The 22847-nt window shown below is 44.3% G+C and overlaps 1 pseudogene; it reads right to left on the reverse strand.

Annotated features, from left to right (window-relative positions):
• Window positions 1-8051: 8051 nt before the first annotated feature.
• LOC102271615 (aldo-keto reductase family 1 member B10-like) lies at window positions 8052-17596 on the reverse strand (annotated as a pseudogene).
• Between the last annotated feature and the right edge of the window lie 5251 nt (window positions 17597-22847).

The raw sequence follows: 22847 nt of genomic DNA on the forward strand, positions 1-22847 counted from the left end.
CAGCTTTCTTTATAATCCAATTCTCACATCCATACAAGACTACTAGAAAAACCATAACCTTGACTAGATGGACATTTGTTGGCAAAGTAATGTCTCTGCTTTTTAATATGCTGTCTAGGTTGGTCATAACTTTCATTCCAAGGAGTATGCATCTTTTAATTTCATGGCTGCAGTCACCACCTGCAGTGATTTTGGAGCTCCCCAAAATAAAATCTGACACAGTTTCCACTGCTGCCCCATCTATTTGCCATGAAGTGATAGGACTGGATGCCATAATCTTAGTTTTCTGAATGTTGAGTTTTAAGGCAACTTTTTCACTCTCCTCTTTCACTTTCATCAAGAGGCTCTTTAGTTCTTCGCTTTCTACCATAAGGGTGGTGTCATCTGCATATCTAAGGTTATTGATATTTCTTCCAGCAATCTTGATTCCAGCTTGTGCTTCATCTAGCCCAGCATTTCTCATGATGTACTCTTTATATAAGTTAAATAAGCAGGGTGACAATATACAGCCTTGATGTACTCCTTTTCCTGTTTGGAACCAGTCTGTTGTGCCAAGTTGGGTGTGTTTTAGGGGGTAGGATTTTGTTTGTTTTTTATTTTGGTGTTTTTTATTTGTACCAGAATTTTGCAAACTGAATGTGCACATTAATGGAAGCACTTTAAATGGAAATTCCTTTATTCTCCAATATCTAAAAATCTTAGTTGTCTTCCTTATTTTGTATCAACTTTGTCAGTGAGTTGTAAATATATATAGAAAAATAGTAATCCTTTTTTTTTCTTTTTGTCAGTGAGAGAGCATTACATTTTCTAAGTTTATGGCCTTCCCTGGTGACTCAGATGGTAAAGAATCTGCCTGCAATGTGGGAGACCCAGGTTTGATCCCTGGGTCAGGAAGATCCCCTGGAGAAGGGAATGGCAACCCACTCCAGGATTCTTGCCTGGAGAATCCCATGGATAGAGGGATAGAGGAGCCTAGCAGGCTACAGTCCATGGGGTCACAAAGAGTCGGACACAAGGGAGCAACTGACATATGTATATGTATGCATGTCTTCTTCATTTTGTATCACCTTTGCAGTGAGTGTTGCAACTATAGATAGGAAAACAGCAACCAGTTTGTTTTCTTTTAGTCAGTGAGAGAGCATTACATTTTCCAAGTACAGATAAGAGTTCTTTTACATCCTATGCTTATCTCCTGAAAAGAAAGGGGTTTTCTTTTAAAGTGCTCATGGGGTAAAGGAGCTCTCATTTGTGTTAAAATCATTTTTACAAGGACAGCAAGTCCAAAGGCCCCAGGATGGGAGGGTGTCTGACACAGACAGGGCACAGGCAGAGTCTGTCAGAGCTGAGGCACAGTAGGAGGAAGGGGATGAAGGATCCAGGAGATGCCAGGCTCATGAGGGCCCTGGGGAGTCATGATGAGGACTTTGGAATTTTTGCCAAGCTTGATAGGAAGCCATGGTAGCTGAGGGTGGGTAGTAATCCAATTTGAATGACCTCAGGATACAGCTCTCTGGCTGCTGTGTGAAGGCAGATGAGGAGGGAAGCAAGGCAGGGGCCCCAGTGTCATTTAACTGGTTTCTAGCAAGAGAGCACAAAGACTGCACTCCTTGCATCCTTACAGTTGATGGAGTCCTCGGTGATGGGACTGAGGACACACTACCCCATCTGTCAGTTTGGCATAGTGAATATTTTAAGCTGAAGGAATCTGAGAAATGGCAGGGGCAGGAAGGTCTCTTGCTTTTTGCCTATAGAAAAATTTAATCAGATAAGTGAGAAAATGCAGAAGTAAAGGAGACACAATAATAATATTTTCAGTTCAGTTCAGTTGCTCAGTCATATCCAGCTCTCTGCGACTCCATGGACTGCAGCACACAAAGCTTCCCTGTCCATCACCATCTCCTGGAGCTTGCTGAAACTCATGTCCATTGAGTTGGTGATGCTGTCCTACCATAATAATAATAATTAAGTCATTAAGAAATGTCAAGGACATTTAGTTCTTCCTCAAGAGCTATAGATAATATTCTGAGCTATATCCTTTGAGTTGTTTCATAGATACTAAAACCCTTACCATGTGCAAGAATGTAACTATACAATGACCAGGCTGTAGTCATGACATAAGCTGCAACGGTTCTGAGAACTGGCCTCAAAAAATGGGAACAAACCAACCTTGGGACCTGAAGATTAACTGTACTTAAAACAATCAAGATTAACACTGATCAGACCACCACATGATCAATTTCAAGATAGGACTGTCAGAGTTGACTATGTTGTTTCTACTTGTAGCCCCCTCCCTCCATCTATACACCCCTGAAACTCCCCTATGAGCGCTCTTGCCTACTGATTGTCAGTAAGGAGTCGGCCTTTGGAAATGAGTTCACCCTGCCTTCTGAAATAAAGCAAACTTCCTTCCCACCAATCTTGCCTCTCAAGTATTGGCTTTTGAGTGGTGAGCAGTTGGACCTAACACTGATGTGGGACTGTACTTAGTGACTGGTTTCTGATGAAGAGATTATGGTGGAAGGGATGGAGAGTAACTTCTGAGATTAGCACATAGGAGGCATTATAATTTCCTCTTTGTTCTCTCTCTTTTGTAACTCTTAATATGTAGGAAGTCAGCTGACACCTCATAAGGACACTCAAGTAGTCTTATGGAGAGTCCACAAGGCAAGGAGCCCATGGCCATGTGAGCACACCATCTTGAAAGAAGATCCTCCAGTTGGGGTCAAGCCTTTCAATGACTGCAGCCTCGGCCAACAACTCAACTGTAACCTGGTGAAAAACCCCAGGCCCCATTTAGGTACACTGCTCCTGGATTTCCCATTCACAGAAACTGTGAGACAATAAATGTTGTTTTAAACCACTAAGCTTTGCAGTATTTTGTTGAATAGCAATAGGTAACTGTAATATATGTGGGGACCAAAAATAGAACAAAGGGAAAACTTGAACGACAAGGTGATGATCTTTATAAAGGTATTTGCTGCTTTGGTATTTTGATTTTTAATTTGTGTTCATCAAATCTGAGATACTATGGACTATTATTATGTACACTAGGGGCAAAAATGCTGCCAGGTAAACTAAACTATTGCTCATTATCTTAAAAATTATTTTGTGCAATTGTGTGATAATTCTGAGCATGAATTGGTCATAATGGGGTTATTGTTAAAGAATTCAGCCAGCGATGCCCTGCTTTGCTCACTACTGCCCTCAGATCAAAGCTCAAATTCCTTCCCCAGACATGCAGGGCTCCTCACAGAGCCCAAGCTGCCTGTGAGCATGGCAAGCTGAACACGAGACTTGGCATCCTCCGAAGCCCTCCACCAATGACTGCTGGGAGCACAGATACCCCAGCTCCTGTGCCTCAGGGGGATAATTCTAAGGCTTGGGCCCTACTCTCTTCTAGAACTCCCCAGCAGAATTCAATCACAATGGTAACTTATTTATATAACATGTCTTTCCCTTCTCTGTCCTACTAGAACTAGCACTTTTGGGGACAACCTCCCAAATAAACCGTGTACACTTGAATTCTGGTTTCAGAGTCTGTTTGTGAGAGAATGGAAACCTAGAGAGGAAGGGCTTGGGAGAATGGAGCACCAGGAAGTCCCCACTTATTCTACACACATACCTTGATGGTGCTGGGCAAGCATCAAGCTCAACAGGCTCACTGGTGATAACATGTGAGAAAGTACTTTGTAAGAACGTCAGCTTCTATGTACTCAATTTTTCTTCAGAAACAAATTTGAAAGTTTGGAATGTCACTGTTGTTAGGGCAGAAGACCAAATCCAATGCAGTTCTTGAGGAATTGTCTAATTTCAATTTTCTCCATCCCACTGTCTGTCAAAGTGACCCAACACTTATTTCTTAGGATTGAAGAGACAGTTGACTGAAATCACACTGAAAAAGTGTTGACACATAGTGATTCAACAAAATTGGCTGAATGCCAATCTGATTTATTAAGACTAGATAATATACTTATTCATTTTAATGTTTACATAACCTTAGATTATGTACATAAATTACATATAAATAGGACTTTAACACTCTTTAAACCAATGAAACTGTTGAAACAAGACTGCTCATAAATGATTTCTATACTGTACTTAGGCATTTCATGCTCACCATTTCCTAGAAACACTCAGCTCTTGAGTTTTGGGTATATTCCCACAAAGCTTGGTTTTAAGAATAAAGGAATGATATGCCAACCACTCACAAATCACTAAAATCATGTTTAAATATAAGATCCAATCCATAAAACCAAGAACAACAGACTCATAGCTCAGACTTCCTGTGGCAGGCTGAATAATGAACCCCCAAAAGTTGGTCATGTCATAATCCCTGGAACCTCGAAATGTTACCTTATGGAACAAAAGGGAAATTTCATATGTGCTCTTACGCATCTTAAGACAGGGAGGTCACCCTGTATTTTCTGGGTGGGCCAGGTATAACCACAGGGTTCTTTTTAGAGGAAGGAATACGATTAAGAGTCAGAGAAAAGGCAAAGGGACAAAGGAAGAAGAGGTGCAGTGATGTGCCTACAAGCCAGGTACTGTTGGAGCATCTATAAGTCTAAGAGACAAGGAATGGATTCTCCTGTGGAGCCTACAGAAGGAACAAACCCTGCCAACAGCTTAGTTCTAGCCCCATAAGACAAATTTTGGACTTCCAGCCTCCAGAACTCTAGGAAAATAAATGTACATCCCTGCTCCACCCCTGCCCTATGCTGCAAGGCTTGTGGGATCTTAGTTCCCCAGCCAGGGATCGAACTGATTTGATCTTAGTTCCCTGTGCCCTCGGTAATAGAAGCAAGGAGTCCTAACCACGAGACCACCAGGGAAATCTCAAATTTATGCTATTTTAAGCCACTAATTTTGTGGAAAATTGTGACAATGGGACTTCCGTAGCAGGACTCTGAGAAGAATCAATTCTCAAACAGGGTGTAGTTTGCAGAAAGCAGGCCTCTGTCCATGAATACACGAACTCAGTAATTCCTTTTTCCCTCACATTATTGTTACTTGAACTCAATAGAGAAAAGAATGTATATTGCATAAATATAAGAAGGGAGTTGTTCCACACATCAAACTCAAGAACAGGAAAGTTAATAACATATTTATCTTATGTGCCCAAGGCAGAAAGGTACCAATGTTAGGACCTGGAATGCTGGAGATGGAGTTCAGATCAGTAACTGTTCTAGACTAACACCATGCAATAGAAATATAATTCTAGCAACCACATTGTTTCAACTGTAAAATAAACAGGTGGAATTAATTTTAGTAATATATTTTATCTAATGCAGTATATCCACAACATTATCAACATGTATTCAATAGGAAATGATTAGTGAGATGCTTTATGTTCCTTGTTTTTAGAAAGTCTTCAAAATCCAATGTATATTTTGCAATCACAGCACATCACAACTTGGACTGGTTATGTTTCAAGTACTCAACAGCTACATGGGGCTAGTGACTACTGTATTTACTGTATTGGACAAAGCAGGTTGAGAGCATCTAAATAGTCCCAAAGCTCAAATGGCATTAAAATTCATGGGGGTCACATAGGGAAACAGGCAATATTTTTAAGAACTCTGTATGGTGTGTCAGCTACAAAATTACTGAATCACTATGTTGTACACTTGAATATAATACTGTAAGTCAATGATACTTAGAGTATTAGTTTGAAGTAGCATACAAGATAAAAGTAAAGGGTTTATGCCAAATTCTGACGCTGAAGATGAAAAAAAATTCCTGCTGTTGAGGATTTATTCACTTGATGACTGTTAATTGACTGGACTTCCCTGGTGGCTCAGAAGGTAAAGCATCTGTCTACAATGTGGGAGAAACGGGGTTTGAGCCCTGGGTTGGGAAGATCCCCTGGAGAAGGAAATGGCAACCCACTCCAGTACTATTGCCTGGAAAATCCCATGGACAGAGGAGCCTGGTAGGCTACAGTCTATGGGGTTGCAAAGAGTCAGACACTAACTAGTAGTTAATTGACTACTAATACAATAATCACCATTTAAAAGGCATATAATCTTCTAGGTCACTGAAATTATGGTATGGTGTCTCAATTAAAAAATACAACAATGGGTGCTTATGTTAGAAATCCCTATAAAGTAGTCAGTTTTTACTAAAAGTCATAAAACCTCAGGAAATAACCAGTGGACACGCTCTTGTGCTACCAGCACCGTGCCTTTCCTGTAAATGTGCTGTCTGTAACCTGGGGCTGGAGGTGATTACACCTGGTCCCTGGGCAGTTCCTGAAAAACTGAGCATGAGACGTTTCCAAGCATGTGGCACAGATAATGAGCATACCAGCTCGTGAACCTGAGACCACAGAAAGAAACCACGGTTCACATCTTTAAAACTGTGAAACTGCAGAATCCTGATGTCAAGCCTCCATTTTAATATTCTTGGTTTACCTTGGGAGCTTTTCAACTGCTGATTTAATTTGGTGGCCCTCTGAAACTGAGGCTCCTGGATGTCCGTTTGTCCACTGCTAGAACAACTATTAGTCTCATCTCTAAACAGCACTTGATGTTTCTTAAGTGGGCTTTCTAGCGATGCCAGAACCTCCAGCATTCCAGGAAATGTGATCATGAGCAAATTGCATCTCCTTACATTTTTATCACAAACAGGAAATTGACACTTGAGATCATACATTCTAAGAACCGGGTCTGAAGCTTATTCTATTTGAACTTCAAAATCCTTTAATATTGTGACTGATGCTGATGAAAGATTTGTCCTGTACATCAAACAAAGATAGCTAGGCTCACCTTTAAGAAGCCCATTCCAAACCAAGGCTCTCAGCCAGCTCTCACAGAAACTGTTGACTAAAAAAATGAATAGTGCAGAGGTCCTCGCTCAGCTGGAGACAACTGTGCAAAACCTCCAGCCCCATATCAGTACTTTGGGCAATGCCTGGACCCAGTTCTGATGGTCACAACCTAGGAAAATTGCTACTGATCTAGTGTGCAGAGGTTACAGAGGCTGCTAAGAATCCTACAGTACATAGGACCGCTCTCTAACCACCTTGAACAAATAATAGTCCCGCCCAGCCCAATAGTGCTCAATAGTGCCACAGTAGAGAAAGAAACTAGGGTATGCCTGGGAAAGCAAGAGAACCAGGAATACTTTTTCAGTGAGTGATTCCCAAAAGGCTGTCCTAGGGCTTCTCTGGTGGCTCAAAAAGTAAAAGGTAAAGAACTCTCCTGCCAGTGCAGGAGATGTGGGTTCGATTCCTGGGTGAGGAAGATCCCCTGGAGAAGGAAATGGAAAACCACTCTGATATTCTTGCCAAGAAAATTCCATGTACAGAGGAGCCTGCGGGGCTACAGTCCATGGGGTCACAAACAGTCGGACATGACTGAGCAATTAAACAACAGCAACAGCACAGCACTGGGGAAGAGCAGGGACTCCAGACCAGATGGCCTGGGTTTCAATGCTGGTGTTTTCATTTACTGACTGTGCCACTTGGGGCAAGCTACTGGACTTCTCTGTGCTTAGTTTTTCTCTTCTACAACACAGGGATTATAATAACAATATCTTCCAGGCAGAGCACTTACAGGCTTTAAATGGGTTCATAACTCTCACATGTTTAGGACAGTGCCAGGCCTACAGGATGCACTATAAGTGTGTCTTCATTAGGTGGCTTTGCTGACCTCTGGAAAAATAAGTCTCAGGGCTTAGAATTGTTTGTGAGAAGTAAAGAAACAGCTTCAGCCTCTGAATTGCCAGGGCAAGAAGAGAGTCAATTTTATCTGACAACCCCGGCCTTTCTTTGCAGTTCATCAACCTTAATCATAAAGGCATTGAATAGAGGGCTCCCCAGCCCCTCACGGCCGGCTCAGTAAACCCTCACCATGGATCGTCCTCTGGTTCTCTCCCTCTTTCCCCAGCAAAACTAGCCACTGACCGCCAGTTGGCCCCCTTACAGTAGAGTGGAAAACACAGGACTGTACAAGCACAGAACACAGCAACCCACAGACAGACATGCACGCCAGCCCAACGGTGGATGTCTGCAGCCCACCGAGTCCGCACGCACCAGTGGGTCCCTCTGCCTAAGGACACAGCCAGGTGGAGCGCAGCAGATGCCAAGGAGGTTCTGCGAAGCCCACCAGAGGGGCGCGCAGGGGAGTCCATAGGCGCACCCAGCCTGACATCCTCTTTGAATTCCATCTTAACGGGCACAGATACACATGCCCACGGGCGCCTAGGGGGACGGGGCACAAAGAAAAGGGGCCAACGGTGGGGAGAGGTGGAAGCTCATGGCCCGGGGCCAATCGTCAGCCAGACACTCACCTGGCTGCCTTCCCTACTCCACTTGCCACCCAGAAGAGCAGAAGCGGGAGCGCCAGAGCCCAGGGCTGCAGCATCTTCGCGGGGTCCTCCTTCTTCCGTGCCTCCTGCTGCGCCCCCTCTGGAGGGCGCGGAACCCCGGGCACCACGAAGCAACCGCCTCCACTGCCCTCCGCTGCTCCGGGCCTCGGCTCCTCCCAGGACTCGGTCTTCACGGGCGGGAAGGGGACGTTGGGCAACTGCGGCGGGGACGCTTGCGGCCCGGGAGAGGCTAAGGTCGTCCTGAAGAAGCTCACTGCGGCTGCTCTCTGGGTGCACAAGGGAGGGCTGGGCGGGCCATGCACAAGTGGCTGGGAACCGCCTCCAGCACCACCCGCAGTCCTTCGCTCTATCAGTAAGACACTTCTGTCTTACTTTCTGCGCTTTCATACTCTGCGAGGTTTTCTTCCCAGATGGCAAATCACGGGTGGCTAGAGCTGGAAGGTCACCAGGTCCTGGGCGACCCCCTCAGCTGACAAGTGATCTCTCCTGCTCATTTGCAACAGCTTTCCTGACGTGGGGGCCGCCAGAGTATACGGTAATACAATAACCAGTGCAGAAATCATGGTAGAAACACCAGTGCTATATGAGCTCAGAGAATCCACGTGGGTATTTAGAGGTTCTCTGTTTTGACAACAACTTATTATAATAGAATGAATGGCTGGTCCCTCCTGCACCCACTCCCTGCACCCACACCCTGTAGCTTCATGGTGGGCAGAGCCTCTGGACCCACACTTTGGCTTTGGACGTGGCTGTGTGACTTGCTTTGACTAATGGCATAAGGACCAGTTCCAAGCCTAGACGTTAAGACCTGGGCCTCTAATATGGTGGTGAGAAGACCAAGCCCTAGCCAGCCTCTTGACTCAAGGAGAATGAGGATCAGGGGGAACAGAGTGACTTGGTCAACTGCAGACCTGTAGCAAGCCTAGTGTATACTAGCAACCCGCAGATGCATGAATAAACTCAGTCACAGTCAGCAGCCCCAGCCAAGCTACTGAGGCTTATTGGGATAATTTGTTACACAGCAGTAACAAACAGTCTGATACACCTGTGACCTGGTATCAGAAATAAAATGAAGAATATAGAGAAAGATGAGATTTGTCTTGACTGTAAGCTTGACTCCTGGTTACATAATGGGTATATACCTTAATTCGAGGCAGTGAAATATGCAAAATGGGGATATGGCAGATGTCTGTTGCAGACCATGGACATCCATACTGGTGTAAGCCATGCTCCACTGGATCTTCTGTTTTATGGATGAAGACATCTTAATGGACTCAGTATCCTTAGTAACCACTTAAGCCTTGAACTGTTCATAGCTAATAGAGACAAGCATTATCCTAAACACTTTACACACATCTTACTGAACACTCACAACTGTATAGGTTAGGGGTGAATAGCTCCCTCATGTTTGAAGTGTCCAACTGAGAGGCAGAATGGTGAAATGACTTGCCCCAGTTCACAAAGCTAACAAGAATAGCACCAGGATTGGAAACCAGCGGCCACCTCCCCCTGGGCTGTGCCACTATTATACTGACCCCTTTTTTTCATCTTCTTACTCCTTTGTGACTTCAGGTGTCAATGAGTCTCATGAACAAGGTAATAAGATGATCTCTTCAAGGCCATTACTAAAATCCTTTGAAATCTTCATATCATACCGAGTTCTATCAACTGAACATATCAAAATTGAATGGAAAGAATATAAAGGTATGAATGGTATACCTACAAGTATCTTAAAGCAAATACAAGATTAAATTTGTCTAGCTGTGGGTTTTCCCACAAGCAGATGCTAAGGCAAGGATTTGAGTGGAAGTAGATTGCTCTACCGGAGAAAGCAATGGCAACCCACTCCAGTGTTCTTGCCTTGAGAATCCCAGGGATGGGGGAGCCTGGTGGGCTGCCATCAATGGGTCCCACAGGGTCAGACACGACTGAAGCGACTTAGCAGCAGCAGCAGCAGATTGCTCTACAGGCACACAAAACAGTAGTAGTGGAGTGAGGGAGTGAATCGGGAAGGGAGGGAAACAATAGCAGGAATGTTTCAAGTTATCATGGGGCCACTGAAGCATCAGGCTGCAGCATCACCCAGATTGTGCATCACCACATGATCTCGCTCAACAGGCGAGGGAGCTAGGGTATTTAGGCACCATCTGAATTCAGAGATTGCCTAAAGGGCCCTGCCTTCTAGCAGGGCACTGATCCTAGGAATTTTGCTTGCTGAGCTGAGGGCAGAGAGCTGAGCCAAAGAAAGCCCTTAGTCCTGTAGATGCCAACTGATGAAGTCCTATTGAAATGTTAAGGCCGGAGCCATGTGGGCAAGGCCCCACAGTGACTGTGACCTAAAGTCTAGAAATTGAATTGAATTGAGACTTAAGTTTTTACCCATGCCAATTCTCCCCACACATTCAGACCCAAATCACTCCTTCCTCCAATAACACCATTCTTCAAAAAAGTCCTACTAGAACACAACGAACCTCCCACCTGCTTAGCCCTGAGTTATCAAGGGTCAGAATTACATCTCGCATAACGTTTATCTCTCACTTTCTAGCTTTAGTTTCAGCATTTTGATGTGCTTTCTGCTTTTTTTTTTTTTTTTTCTCAGAGGTGACTTTTGTTTAATTAAAGGAGGTGATGAACATGACAAGGCGACCATGAAAGGGGAAACTTTCAGAGGAAATCAAACACTCCTCCGCCAACGCACCCATTTTTTCCTGGGGCGAGCTATCGACGAGGGCATGGTCAGGAAACGTGAGGAACAGAGAAAGAAACCTGGAAAAGATGTGAAGCCAGGCTCTCGCTGGACACAAACCACCACTTAGAGGCAGGTGTTGGTAATAACCACACCGGCAGGGCTGACTTTGAAGAGAACTGCTCTTTAGACGGCCCTACTGCATTCTACAAAGGAAAAGCAATCTTTGATCAGAATCATAAAATCACCCGCCCTTTTTACAGGAATACTTATTTTTTCCCAATCTATTTCCACTTAGCCCCCTGCATGGCATAGGCGTGATGGGGTATTTTTGTATTTTGTGCTATTTATAGGCACATAACACACATATAAAGCTTTCAACCCTTATGATCTGCCTGGGGTTGAGATCCAGAAGTTATATTGAAATATCAACACCAGAAATAAAGCACTGTTGGATGAAAAGGCAGGATGGGAGAGTGTCCAAGCCAGAATTTTCAAACTTTAATGTCAATACAAATTACCTGTGGGGTCTCTTGTTAAAATATTCTCAGGTGGAGCTAGTGGCAAAGATCCTGCCTGCCATGCAGAAGATGCAAGAGAAATAGGTTCAGTCCCTGGTCCGGGAAGATCCTCTGGAGGAGGCCATGGCAACCCACTCCCGTATTCTTGCCTGGAGAATCCCATGGACAGAGGAGCCTGGCAGGGGTAGCAAAGAGTCAGACATGACTGAAGCGACTTAGCACACACTTGTGTAAATGCAGGTTCTGTCTGTGTGGCTCTGGAATGAGGGCTGAGTCTTGATTACAAAAAGGAACCCAAGTGGTGCCCAGGCAGTTTGTTGACAACAACTTAGGGCAGTGAGGGTCTAGAGACCACCTGGCCCAGTAGTTCTCAAGTTCAGCTGCATATTGGGATCATCTGGGAAACTTTGAAACTACTGATGCCTGTGTCCCACCTAAGGTGAGTCTACTGTCTGGACGATGGCTTGGCCATGGGGACAGTTGGTAACTCCTTGGGTGGTTCTATTGGAGAACCAAGATTGAGATCCATTGATCTGGACCAGCTCAGACATCTTACAGATGGAAAAACTCCATGTATGAAGCACCTTAGCTGAGGCCGCACCCAGGATGAGTTCATGTCCCTGAGTTTCCATCACATCAGCCCTCCTCTTCAAGCTTTACAACATTTTCTCCATCCCCCATTCTACCGAAGAAGAAAATGGCATCGCTTCTTCACCTTCTCCATCAATTGTACCCCAGCAACATGGTCTAGAAATGGATGTCTTTTCCTAGTCTCTTTCTTTTCATGTCTGCTTGTTCCATGAAAGGAGGCAGTGAAGACGTGTTAGACTCAATGCAGACACTGTTAAATTCTGCAGGGGAAAGTGTGTCTTTAGGGACACATTGCTTTCCTTCATCCCGTGTCTGTCAAGGACTCTGTTCTCGGGGATTTATGGTAGAAAAAAATATCCAAAGAACTTCAGTCTTCCTTCCTGTTCTCCCTTCCTACCTCACAGCCTCCATCCTTCCCTTTCAATTCCTACCCTCTTTCCTTACTCAAACATTTACCAGAGTGCTACATTTCTCAGTGGTGTCTGACTTTCTGCAACCCCATGGACTGTAGCCTACCAGACTCCTCCATCCATGGAGCTTTCCAGGCAAGAATACTGGAGTGAGTTGCCATTCCCTTCTCCAGGGGATCTTCCCAACCCAGAGATTGAACCAGGCATTGTAGGCAGACGCTTTACCATCTGAGCCACCAGGGAAGTCCATGAAACATTTACCTGGAAGCTACAAAATGCCAGACCCTGATATTTATTGTCCACTAAGTGACGACACTTGGTGGAGATGGGTACTCAGATGGCCCCTGGTTCCCTTTACTCACTGGTGACATGGGCTGGACAACCAACAATATAAGAACATATGATCTTTAACAATAGGACTCTCACTTCTTAGGAAGCAGGAAAAAATGAAGGTAAGATTAAAAGAGGAAAAAAAAACATCATGATTCATTTTTTCCTCAAATTTTGACAACTCCCCACTTGTGATTTGCGGAAGAGAAAGTAATTGATATTTGTGGAGTGATTCTGACATGCTAAACATTTTAGGCTTCCTTGATAGTTCAGTTGATAAAGAATCTGCCTGTCATGTGGGAGACCTGGCTTCGATCCCTGGGTTGGGAAGATCGCCTGGAGAAGTGAAAGGCTACCCACTCCAGTATTCTGGCCTGGAGAATTCCATGGACTGTATAGTCCAAGGGGTTGCAGAGTCGGACATGACTGAGTGACTTTCACTTTCAAACATTTTAGAGAGAGTAACTGTTTACTCTTAACAATACTGATATAAAGTAGATATCACTACACAATTTTACATCAATGGGAGGTTTAGAGCAGACAAAATCTTATGTTAAGATCACTTATCAACATCACAGAAAGAACATGGATTTTGAAGTTAGATATCACTGAAGATTAATCTTGCCACCGGATTTCATTCTTCATGACATGAAGTGGTGATGGTGGGGAGGGGGGCAGGGATCTGTTCACCACCAGCAACAGTGAATAATGTTGTATGTGGAGGGGAGGGGAGTATGTTCTAGTGAGGAGCAATAGGAGTTTCTTCAGATTTTTAAGTGAGTCTATGACCCTTTAAGAGGAGAGTGAAAAAGTTGGCTTAAAGCTCAAAATTCAGAAAATGAAGATCATGGCATCCGGTCCCATCACTTCATGGGAAATAGATGGGGAAACAGTGGAAACAGTGTCAGACTTTATTTTGGGGGGCTCCAAAATCACTGCAGATGGTGACTGCAGCCATGAAATTAAAAGATGCTTACTCCTTGGAAGGAAAGTTATGACCAACCTAAATAGCATATTCAAAAGCAGAGACATTACTTAGCCAATAAAGGTCCATCTAGTCAAGGCTATGGTTTTTCCAGTAGTCATGTATGGATGTGAAAGTTGGACTGTGAAGAAAGCTGAGTAGTGAAGAACTGATGCTTTTGAACTATGGTGTTGGAGAAGACTCTTGAGAGTCCCTTGGACTGCAGGAGATCCAACCAGCCCATCCTAAAGGAGATCAGTCCTGGGTATTCTTTGGAAGGAATGATGCTAAAGCTGAAACTCCAGTACTTTGGCCACCTCATGCGAAGAGTTGACTCATTGGAAAAGACTCTGATGCTGGGAGAGATTGGGGACAGGAGGAGAAGGGGACGACAGAGGATGCAATGGCTGGATGGCATCACCCACTTGATGGACGTGAGTTTGAGTGAACTCCGGGAGTTGGTGATGGACAGGGAGGCCTGGCGTGCTACAATTCACGGGGTCGCAAAGAGTCAGACATGACTGAGCGACTGAACTGAACTGAACTGAACTGATGACCCTTTAAATATGGTTACTGTATAGAAAAATCCCCTTGTCCATGAATAAAATCTTGTTGTCTGCATGTGAGCTCCCTTGACTTTCACCAAATTCATGTTTCCAACTTAAGGCACTCAGTCATCAGGGGCTTTTCTGTCTTTATTGGGGGAAGGTATGGCTTGAATTCATCCTGAGCGCTTCCTTCCTGTCCATTGTATAAACATCTTTTGCTATTTTCTTGTTCACAGTTCAGTTCAGTTCAGTCACTCAGTCGTGTCTGACTCTTTGCGACCCCACAATTGAATGTAATAATATCTTGGCATACACCTACCAGGCTTGTCTATTTACTTTTTCCTATGTAAACCCTATAAAATGATTTCTGAGAGCTAAAGCCAGGAAACTCAGTTTAGACAGGTCTTAAGAGTAAAGGCTTTTACTCAAAGTCACTCCAACTTGATTTGAGAAAGTTGGGTTGACAAATATTCTGTGAACTCTAAGATTAGAACTATATTTGTGACCTTTTTTTAAAAAAAGATAAAAATAGGAAAATTTGTTAAAACGAAAAATTTTTAAACATATTTATCTCTCTATTTCCAAAAGTTCTCATACATGGTTTATAGATTTATTCATTCTTTTAACAAACATTTAATGTCTCTGGCCATCATGGGCTAGACAGTGTTTGGTTGAGGTATAAAGATGACTAAGACATACACCCTACCCATAGGTGACAGAAATGTAAATATACTATTAGAATAAATAACCTAAGTTGTAAAGAAGTACTTTAGGGTGTTGTGGAAATAAAAAAGTGAAAGTCGCTCAGTCGTGTCTTTTTGCAGCCCCATAGACTATACAGTCCATGGAATTCTCCAGGCCAGAATTCTGGAGTGGGTAGCCTTTCCCTTCTCCAGGGGATCTTCCCAACCCAGGGATCCAACCCAGGTCTTCCTTATTGCAGGCTGATTCTTTACCAGCTGAGCCACAAGGAAAGCCCTCAGAAATAAAAAAGGGAAAAGATAACTTCTTTGTGTTCTATACATGCAAATGTCTGTCCCTGTTTGACTCCCTGCATTCATGAATCATCTTATAAGATGATTTTTAGATGGCAAGATTTCTAGAAAATAGAAAACCCTGACAACTGTATTCACTCAGATAATAACTTGCCCCAAACCCACTGTCCTGACTCACAGGAGTTCTGCTATTCTTGAGTGAGGCACTATTTGGTTAAAAAAAAAAAAAAAAAAAAAGCCCAGAACTGGAAATTAGAAGAATCAGAATTTAGTGTCAAGTTCAATCCAGTATGCCTGTTTGGGTCTCACTTTCTACATCTATATTGTGCTTGCAAAGGATTCTGGGGGCTTCCCAGGTAGCTTGCTGCTGCTGCTAAGTCGCTGAAGGGAAAATCCTCCAAATGGGACAGAGCGTTCATGGTGCAGGGCCTCCAGTTTCTGTTGAAGCTGAGTATGATCACTATCTCATCGTTCAATGTAAAAGTCAAGGCCTGAAAGTTCTCAACAATGCATGTTTGTGTCACAGACTTGGGGATTTAAACCACATTTCTCTGAATGGGGGACTGGATCAGAACCTGGCCTGCAGTTTTTGTGCTTTGCAGCAATCTCCTTAATCTTGGGATCTTCCATTAGGGAAGAGTCCTCTGGGTTGGCCTGAGGTTTATCTGGAGAGCCAAGAGGGCTATGCAGCCGTCCCCGGTGGTACTAGTGGTAAAGAACTCGCCTGCCAATGCAGGAGACACAGGAGCTGAGACGCAGAGCCCTGGGTCAGGAAGATCCCCTGGAGGAGGGCATGGCAACCCACTCCAGTATAATTGCCTGGAAAATTCCATGGACAGAGGAGCCTGGAAGACTGCAGTCCACGGGGTTGCAAAGAGTCTAACTCGACTGAGCGCACACACACACGAGAGGGCTGTATAGTATGACAGTTATGCCCCTGGAGTGGCATTACTGGCTCCATTCCTCCTTCCTGTATGAAGTAGGGGTGACAATCTGGTTAGTCACTGTATTTCATTCCAGGTCTGCTCAATAGCACTGTGTGTCTAAACATAAAAGAAGGTGCTACTATAGAGTACAGAGAACATATGCAATATCCTGTAAGTCACAATGGAAAAGAAATGTTTCAGGAAAGATTGTGAGTGTGTGTGTGTGTGTGTGTGTGTGTGTATATATATATATATATATCTCTGAACCAATTTGCTGTATAGCAGAAATTAATACAACATTGTAGGTCAAGCACACTTCATTAAAATTTTTATTTAATTTATTTATCTGGCTGTGCTGGTTCTTAGTTGCAGCATGTGAACTCTTTGTTGTGGCATGTGGGATCTAGTTCTCTGATCAGGGATCAAATCCGGGAACTCTGCATTGGGAGTGCAGAGTCTTAGCCACTCAACCACCAGGGAAGTCCCTATAGTTCAGTTTTAAAAAGATTTTTTTAAGTAAAATAAAGAGTCCTTTCCAGAGAAGGCCATGTCAACCCACTCCAGTACTCTTGCCTGGAAAATCCCATGGACAGAGGAGCCTGGTAGGCTGCAGACCATGGCGTCTTAAAGAGTCGGACATGACTTCAATTTCACTTTCACTTTTCACTTTCATGCAGTGGAGAAGGAAATGGCAACCCACTCCAGTGTTCTTGCCTGGAGAATCCCATGGACAGAGGAGCCTGGTGGGCTGCCGTCTATAGGGTCGCACAGAGTCAGACACTACTATAGCGATTTAGCAGCAGCAGCAGCAGCAGCAAAGAGTCCTTTGATCTGAAAGTTACTGAAGTTGGAGATTCCAATGGCTTTCACCAACCCCCTCACCCACCAGCCCCAGTATGGTCTCTTAGGCTTCCAAGAATGCTATTTTCCTGGTGAGGACATCACCTTTCTTCTGGGGAAAAGTCTTCCCCAGGCTGGAATCCCAGCCATTAAGATAAATGTCCAGATGGTCCAGTTTTCAGTCCTTAAGGTTCTGACAGGTTTCCTTCACCAGCTTCTCTCAAAGAAGATGGACCATAACTTGTTCATGATGAAGAGGTCCCCGTGCTTCACACCCTTCTCTCAGATGGCTTCTGCCATCTTATTCTTCTTCTGATAAGACACAGGCACAGTCAACGTGGTGGTTTCCTGCACCAATGGCCTCCTTCACAGGCTCCTTGACTTTGCCGGTGGGAGACTTTCATGTGTCCAGGCCCACAGTGGATACCCTGGCTTCAGTATCGAGCACCAGAGGTGGCCATGGTCAGTGAAGACACAGTTCTGAACAAGGAAGTAGGGACCCTGGGCCCTGGTAAAGAGGATTGGCCCTCCCGCAGGGACTCTCCTTAGCGTGTTCACTTCTGTATTCCTAGCACTTAACACAGAACTTGGCAGGTCACAGATGCTCCATAAGCACAGGTGAATGAATTAGACTTTTCAAGAGTAATTCCTTTATCCCTTTACTGCCCCTTACTGCTTCAGTGACCGCTCCTTCACACCATAGGATCTAGACTATAAGTGACAGAGGGCAGTGCTACCCGATGCCAGTCCGGGAAGTGTGAGTTACTGGTCTAAGCTGAGACACAAAGCTTATACCAAAATGTACATCTGATATGCCACTCAGCACAGTGTTTATCAGGATGACTTTTTTTTTTTTTTCGTAGTAAGATTTTATTGATGAAAGAAATTGCACTCCATTCTAGCACAGGCTTACCTCATAAAGCAGTGTGTGCACTGGTGCCTGTGTTCAGGATGCACTGTGACCAGCACAGACACGGGGGTTACACAACTAATGAAATATGTTTTCTGACTTCAGAAAACTCATAGGTAGGAGAAATACACAGTTTAAGACACAATTACCAAATTCTGTGTCAAGTTGTATAATAAACAGTTGTGGGAGAAAACACGGAATTGTGGGAGTAATAAGGAATTGTGGGAAAGAATGGAAAATTGTGAGAGCTGTGGGAGAAAACAGAATTTTAAAAGAGAATGGAGAACCAACACAGAGAAACAAGTGTGAGAGTAAATATAGAATATTAAGAGGAAACAGAATTGTGAGAGAAAAATGGAGAACTGTGTGGGAGAATGTGAAAATCCCAAGAGAACACAGAGGATTTTAGGATAGAGGATTATAGACGAGATATGGAACCATGGAAGTGAAAAGATACTAAAGGAGCTGTATGGAACTGTGGAAAAAATAGGGACTTGTGAGGGTTGGGAATTGTGAGAAAGAATGAAGAATTGCTAGAGAATAGATAACTGGGAAAGAGAATAGTGAATGGCCTGACATGAAAAAATGGGAGAGAAAACATGGAATTGTGGGAGAGAATGAGAAATTTTGGGAGAAACAGTGACTTGTGGAGGCAATGAGGATTTGAGGACATAAGTAAGGGATTGTGGGGTCTAGATGGCATTGTGGGAGAAACTTATGTGGAAAGGTTGCATGGAATTGTGGGAGCAAGTGGGAGATTGTGGGGGCTGTGGGGAATAGTGGAGGGTACACAGAATTGTGGGAGTGATAGGGATTATGGGGGCCACTGGGGATTGTAGGGGAACAGTGATGAGTGAGAGAGAGGGCTTTGTGGAATTGAGGAAAAATAGGGAATCGTAGGGGCTGCCTGGAATTGGGCCAGAGAATGAGGAATTAAGGGAGAAGTAGTGATGGGGGAGTGAGTAGGAAATGGGGGAAAAGAGGATTATAAAAGAGCAAAAAGAATCATGGAGAGATCAAGAATTATAGGAAATATAGGAAACTGGGGGAGGGAATGGAGAACTCTGGAAGACAATGAAGAATTGAGAGAGACAAGGAATTGTGGAAGCTGGAGAAATACAAAAGGAGCACTGATAACGATGAAGAACTACAGGTTTGGAAAGGCAACTCACTTTATGAGGACCAACCCTAAACTGAGCTAGCAACCCAGAAAGAGTGGCTGATTGACCTCTGCTATCCCTTCACGTCTGACAGCAGCAGTTCCTATCACAGTGTCACGGGCTGGCAACCTCCTAGGCACTGCCTCATGTGTTCCAGGGTCTGGTATTATTATTCCAGACCGGGTCGCTGCTCCTGTCCTCACAGGGCTGGCTCGGCCTCCATTCAAAAGGGTTTAGTGCATTTTGCCACACTTGAAACTCTACCCAGAGGAGCCCTGAAATGTGTGCCCCATACCCATTTTTCATGTCCCTTTGAGTTTTCAGTCCAGAAAGAAAAGGAACATAGGTCTTTGCTCAGTGACATTTTCCCTCTTTTGTACTTTATTTTCCATTGAAACTAGGAAATCTGCTCACTCATCAGGAAATGGCCCATTTATCATTCTTATGAATAAATGTAATGAGAATGCTAGTTTCAACTTGGAAGTGTTATAAATATAAATCATTGGATTTGGAATGGAAAAAAAAAAAAATCTTTGCTGACCTCTGGCCAAGAGCTGAGGGCTTCATATTGCTGCATTTATACATCTATGATTTTGTGTTTATAATTGTAACCAGGGAGATCTCCTGGATGTAATTCAGGACTCTTTCACTTCCTGATCAATAATGCTTTCCATATGTTAGTTTAGAAATGCTGTACCTCTCTGTCAGCAGCCTCTTCCCCTCTCAAATGCCAACAGCTTTTAAAGACATAGGGATAGTTCACTTTTTCAGTGGGAAGAACATTGTCATGTTACAGATAGTTACCTTCTCTCTGAGGTACTTTCATGCCTGTACATATATGCGTGTGAGCTCAGTCGCTTCAGTTGTGTCCAACTCTTGGCGACCCCCTGGACTGTAGCCCACCAGCCTCCTCTGTCCATGGGGATTCTCCATGCAAGAATACTGGAGTGGGTTGCCATTTCCTCCTCCAGGAGATCTACCCAACTCAGGGATCAAACCCACGTCTCCTTCATCTCCTGCCTTGCAGGCAGATTTTTTACATACTGAGCCACCTGGGAAGCCCCTATACATACATATGGAGTCTTTAAAGACTCTTGTTGATGTATGGCAAAACCAATACAATACTGTAAAGTAAAAAAATAATAATAATTTTAAAAAAAAAAGTCTCTGTAAGCCAGAAGTCAGCCTCCCCATTGCCCGTGTCCTTTTGTCACTCAATATCCCTTCCTGAAGATAGTATTACCATTTCCTATGTACAAATGACTCATTGTCAAAATGAACACGTTCTTAAACTCAAACTGCTTTCCACTAATATTATTCAATATTCAATGTAGCAAAATTCCACTCAAACAACATAATTTGCAATGAACTGAAATGATATGACCTGAATGCGTGTAGCCCCACAATGACTGTAAATGGGGTTAAGTAGTAAACCAGTCAGTGAGTACAATGGAATCAGACACCTGAATTATCACCTAGTCAGTGACTTCTGGGCCAGGGGAAACTTCGGGGGTCATTTTCAATCTGTAATTTGCTCTCAGGTGCACCAAAAATTCCTACCATTTTAACCTAATTCAACAGCTTCAGTCCAACTTAGAAAGGCAAAGCCCAGAATGTTCTGAGACAAACAAAAGACCTGCTAAGTCACTGGGGAATGGCAGCCAGTGTTTTCCAGCCTTTATCAAAGTTGAGATGTAATGTGCTGGAATTTCTCAAATCTTTGCCCTAACAGCTAGGGATGGCAGAATCTAAATCTTAAAAACACAACCAATAAAGGATGTACACTCTCTGAAAATAAATCACAGACTAAGACTTGTTATCAGTTGTGTCTGATTCTTTGTGACCCCGTGGACTGAACCCCACCAGGCTCTTCTGTCCATGGGGATTCTCCAGGCAACAATACTGCAGTGGGTTGCCATTCCGTTCTCCAGGGGATCTTCCCAACCCAGGGATCAAACCAAGCTTTCCTGCATGGCAGGCGGATTGTTTACCAATGGGCCACCAATTAGGTTCATTTCAGTTGCTCAGTCATGTCTGACTCTTTGCAACCCCATGAATCGCAGCATGCCAGGCCTCCCTGTCCATCACCAACTCCCGGAGTTCACTCAGACTCACGTCCATCGAGTCAGTGATGCCATCCAGCCATCTCATCCTCTGTTGTCCCCTTCTCCTCCTGCCCCCAATCCCTCCCAGCATCAGAGTCTTTTCCAATGAGTCAACTCTTCGCATGAGATGGCCAAAGTACTGGAGTTTCAGCTTCAGCATCATTCCCTCCAAAGAAATCCCAGGGCTGATCTCCTTTAGGATGGACTGGTTAGATCTCCTTGCAGTCCAAGGGACTCTCAAGAGTCTTCTCCAGTACCACAGTTCAAAAGCATCGATTCTTCACTGCTCAGCTTTCTTCACAGTCCAATTCTCACATCCATACTTGACCACTAGAAAAACCATAGCATTGACTAGATGGACCTTTGTTGGCTAAGTAATGTCTCTGCTTTTCAATATGCTGTCTAGGTTGGTCATAACTTTTCTTCCAAGGAGTAAGCGTCTTTTAATTTCATGGCTGCAGTCACCATCTGCAGTGATTTTGGAGCCCCCCAAAATAATGTCTGACACTGTTTTCACTATTATCCCATCTATTTTGCATGAAGTGATGGGACCAGATGCCATGATCTTCATTTTCTGAATGTTGAGTTTTAAGTCAACTTTTTCACTCTCCTGTTTCACCTTCATAGAGGCGGCGGTGAGGCGATACCCCTCGTCCAAGGTAAGGAACAGTGGCTGTGCTTTGCTGGAGCAGCTGTGAAGAGATATTCCACGTCCAAGGTAAGAGAATCCCAAGTAAGATGGTAGGTGTTGCAAGAGGGAATCAGAGGGATTCAGACACACTGGAACCATACTCACAGAAAACTTGTCAATCTAATCACACTAGGACCACAGCCTTGTCTGGGCCACCAGAGGCCCTTATAATTGAGACAGAGCATTTAAATAAAAGAAACCATACAGGTGAAGCTGGCACAAAACACCCCCCAGTGTGGGGACATGAGGCCCAAGGACCACAACAGAACCAAGAATCTGGGTGGGGCCCTGTGTTAGTGTAGGTCCTCTGTGGAAGCATTCGTGATGGGCTTAAACATGTGAGGGTTTTATGAGGGCAAATGCCTGTAGGAGAAATTGAGAAGGACGCTGGGGAAGGCTGGAGCCACTTCAGTCCTTGATGGAGGATGAAGGGGAGCAGGAGGGCAGGCTGGTGGAAGCACCCTAGACTCCCGTGCAGACTAAGAAAGGGTCACCCAAGCTGCTCGGGTATCTTGGAGCCCAAGTCCACCAACAGAGGAAAGTGTGTCTCCGTTAACAGGCTGCCTCAGGGTCCTGTCACACTTGGCCACCGGGCGGGGAGCCCCGTCCAGGAGGCGCAGCCTCAACACAGATGCTGAGATGGTGTTCAGAGCACAGCCACTGGGGCCTAAGTTAACTAGGCTCCTTCAGGTAGAGGTCAGCAAGGCCCGTGCTTATGACATTCTCAGGCCCTTCTGTGTCAGATCAACAGTCCCATCTAAAGCTGACTTGGGAGTTGATGTCACAACTAGTCCATCTCCCGCAGGTTGGACCCCTGGGTGGGGAGGATCCCCTGGAGG

Source organism: Bos mutus, unplaced genomic scaffold (genome assembly GCF_027580195.1).
Source record: "Bos mutus isolate GX-2022 unplaced genomic scaffold, NWIPB_WYAK_1.1 CTG601, whole genome shotgun sequence".
Classification (NCBI taxonomy): Eukaryota; Metazoa; Chordata; class Mammalia; order Artiodactyla; family Bovidae; genus Bos; species Bos mutus.